This window comes from Corvus kubaryi, unplaced genomic scaffold (assembly GCF_017639235.1).
Source record: "Corvus kubaryi isolate FWS band 111438036 unplaced genomic scaffold, C.kubaryi_AGA036_p1.0 37385, whole genome shotgun sequence".
NCBI lineage: Eukaryota > Metazoa > Chordata > Aves > Passeriformes > Corvidae > Corvus > Corvus kubaryi.
In genome coordinates this window covers 32,564,840-32,568,814 of record NW_024581127.1, presented here as the reverse complement: position 1 = coordinate 32,568,814, position 3,975 = coordinate 32,564,840, and the positions used below count along the sequence as shown (strand labels likewise).

Here is a 3,975-nt window from a genome sequence, read left to right as displayed (position 1 = left end):
CAGGAAGAATTCTAGTTCCACTTTTGATCTGCCAGTTTAGATGAATTCTGGGTCAAGCAAAACTCTGTTTTGTATACAGGACTAAGGCTAGGTGAGTCTTGTACATGACACACTTCTGCAAAACTTTGAAATGTCTGCCTGGATAATAAGCTTAGGCTGTAACCTTTCAAGGATTCTGTCTTTATAGTGTGATAAAAGAATTGTTTTCCATCGACTGAAGGGCTCAGAGATGCTATGAAGAGAGGGGTGACATGCATTAAAGAAGGCTTAGAATAATACCACATTAATAGTTGTCATGTAACTGAAGAGGTTCTCAGGTGGTCGCCCCTCTTTGTGGTTCAGTAAATCCATCACTGCTGATACCACATCTTCTTTTTAAAAATATTTCACAAAAAAATAGGGCAGGGAACTAAACAGAGCGGCTGAAGAAAATGACAGAGGGTGTAGCTCAGTTCAAGAGCATCCAGAGCTCCACCCTGCTCACTTAGCCTGGGTAGCCTTACTGTTGTTTTTTTTCCTCTCAAAAATTCTGCATTTTTGAATTTTCACATATGTTTTCATTCCCTCTGCTGCCATTGGGCAGGGAGACAACCAGAGAAACAAACCTGGCCCAGTCACACTTCTGATTGGGTGCTTGCACATCAGCTGTTTTTCTGATTCATTCACGGATGGTGTTGGTCTGTGCCCTCTCTGTTACGTACCGTGCAAAATTCTGGCAACCGAATAATTAATCCATATTTCATTTATTTAATGTAATTTTATTTTATTTCATTTCATTTCAGGTCCTGCATTTCTTGGAAATGCATGTCCATGTGGTGGAAGGTGTGCAATAACCTGATTTATACAGATGTTCAGTAGAAAGAAATAATGCAAGTTCCTGGTTCACACAGATGAACATTCCTGTGTGTGTTTTGCAAGTGGTGCTTCATCCTTTCTGTTATAACATGCCAGTAAGTTTTAAGCCCCTCTGAAAACTCTCGCATTTTTTCTATGCAAAGAAAATGTTCCACTAACTACAGATATATCAGAGTCCTGTAGATGCAAAAAAGGCAGCAATCCTTCACCACAGTGGACAGAAGACAGAATTTACCACCTTCAGTAGATAAAGAGGACCTGAAAGAGAGCTGGAGAGGGAATTTTGACAAGAACCTGCAGTGATAGGACAAGGGGGAATGGCTTTAAAGAGGGAGGGTTTAGATTAGGAAGAAATTCTTTACTGTGAGGGCAGTGAGGCCCTGGCACAGGCTGCCCAGAGAAGCTGCGGATGTCCCATCCCTGGAAGTCTCCAAGGCCAGGTTGAGTGGGGCTGGGAGCAACCTGGGGTAGTGGAAGGTGTCCCTGCCCATGGCAGGGGCTTGGAACTGGGTGATCTTTATGGTCCCCTCTAACCCAAACAATTCAATGATTCTGTGACTATGGGGGATCAACATGCAGGAATCACCACTGGGTCAGGGTTAGGCTAATTAAATGAAGGAAAGTTTGCAGGGCTTAAACAGAAGATGCTTAGTCTGTGGAGATACAGAAACACTTGAGCATGTGCAGAGCAGTGCTATTTCACTTAGAAGCAGTTTTGAGAGTAGAGTAATACTTTGCATGAAAACATAACTGTACTGCTCCACAGGAGTCAAAAAACCAAATCAGATGTTGGAAAAAGGAGTTGACACCATAAAAGAGAACTTCATTGTACCTGTGGTGACCCCACATTACTCACATCCTGATGACTGTATGGAGTTGTGTCCCATCCATCTCAAAAAGGTATAGTAGAACTGAATTTCATGGAAAGGGTGACACAGCAAGGGATAACAGTCTGAGGGATGATTAAAAGACTGAGAATCTTCTCCCTTAAAAGTGAATAGCAGAGGAGGAATTTTAAAGAGGCCTTTTAAAACCTGAGCGGTATGGAGAAAATTATAGTTTACGTCACGTCTTCTTTCAAGACAAGAATTAGGGGATAACAATGAAACTCCCAGGCTGCAGGTTCAGAGCAAACAAGAGGATACTGTCCCTTGTGTAATGTATCATTGTGCTGTGAAATTTCTTCCCATGGGATGCTGGAGATGTTATAAGTTTATGTGGGTTCAAGAAGTGATTAGGCAGGTTCATAGAAGAAAACATGTGGTAAGGACTATTAAATGCATTCACACAATGCCTGTCTCAGGAATTCCAGGATGACAAGTCACAGAAGACGGGCAAATGTCAGCACATGCTGACTCAGTTCTTTCTCTTTCTTAGGAATCCTCTTCCAGCCAATGTCTGGGGTGGCATAATGTGCAGAAGAAAATTTGGGTCCCACCTGAAAAAGTTGCTGCCTCCTGAAAAAAGTGGACTTGTGCAGGGATCTAACTGTGAGACAGGCTGAACATCGAATGTGGAGCAGAAGGTGCTAACACAGGATAACGATGATCCACCGACGAGAAATGCAGTTCAGCAGTACCAGATCATCCCTCTGAGCACTGCTTACTTCTGCTAGAGCTGGAAATCACAAAAACTGCATTGCAAGCCCTTCAGAATTCTTGGCAGCATTGTGAATACACAGTCCAATAGATTAGTGCTTTGCTGCAATTTTTGGAGCTCAGCTAAAGGCGTATTCAAAGACCCTGCTGTTCAGATTGTGAACAGTCTCATCCCTGTTCAATAATGTCTGAAGCCCAGGAATAACCAGCACCCTGTGAGGAAATTCAGTTGAAAGGCGTTCACATCCAGATGTTTGTCTGATCCATATATCCAATGAAGAAATTTTATTGTCTTCTTTTAAACTCTGTTTTCAGCTCTCCTTTAAATCACAGTGCAACCTATGTGCTCCAGAGTAAAACTTCATGGGTTTTGACAACATTAGAATCATAGAATCAATTTTTGGGGGAGGGTAGGGTGAGGCAAAGTCTGTATGTAACCATGGCTTAGATAGAACAGGCACTTTCAAAATGCAAACCCAAACTTAATTATAATTTTGTTCTGAACTTAGATGTCAATTAGGCCTTAATGACCTAATGATGCCATTATAAATATTTGTGCAGACTTAAGCTAAAAGCAAAGATTTTAACTTTTTATTAAAAAAAAACCCAACTGTGAACATGAGTGTCCACCATCAAAGCAATGATAAATCAAACTTTAAATTAAACAGTGCCAGTTCTATTTGCCAACATGCCAACAGTTACAAGAGAGTGAAGTCAAAGTGCAGGTTCTTGAAGATTGCTTACAGTGATCTGCTTGCAGAGTTTGCAAATACAATGATTTCCTCATTTGCTGAGTGACAGCTAATGCAGGAGCCTGGCTAACATATACCAGCCTTCCTTCCTGCAAGCTCTGAGGTAGGGTAACATTAATGGAGGATACAGAACAGGCAGTTTTGGGAGAGTAAATTGCCATCAATAATTTCTCTGATAATTGTTACTTTTCTCTTTTTTTTTCCTTTTCTTCACAAATTGTCCATGAATAAGTTATGGCTGAAATAATGTGCTGAAGAGGAAGAATTTCTGCCACTGTGTCTATCATGAACTCTTTTCTATGAATGTATGATTGACTAAGGTCAGGCAGCTTTGCCTACACACATATGTTATGTGTATTGTTTCTTTTCCATCATTGGTTGGCAGGAAATCTAAGAGTAAAGTCTTCTGGAAAAACAGCTCTAAAACCAAATTCTGAGTCTGTCTGCTGATTGATTCAATTATATTTTGCTGTCTAAGCTTTTTGAAGTGCATCACATGTTGCTTTCCAAGAGACATCATTCACAAGGAACCTGGTAACTCCTCATCTCAAAGGCTGAAGAAAATCATGAACTCAAGTATAGAAGCCTTCAGATCCATCTTCCATGCCATTTAAAATGAATAGCACTGCTCTCACAGTGCCTGAATGCTCTGGACAATACATTTTTCTTAGATTTTAGAATCAGAGATTGCTGTAGATTAGGAAGTAGCTCTGGAGGCCTCTATTTCAACCTTCTGTTCTAAGCAAGATTCATCTCATAGCTGGGTCAGT

At 40.9% G+C, this 3,975-nt stretch overlaps 1 long non-coding RNA gene across 1 annotated transcript; it reads left to right on the top strand.

Annotated features, from left to right (window-relative positions):
• Positions 1–767: 767 nt before the first annotated feature.
• Positions 768–3,712, top strand: LOC121668613. The gene is made up of 3 exons (XR_006017490.1): positions 768–950; positions 1,622–1,755; positions 2,233–3,712. It is a non-coding gene; the product is annotated as an uncharacterized LOC121668613 (long non-coding RNA).
• The last annotated feature ends 263 nt before the right edge of the window (positions 3,713–3,975 follow it).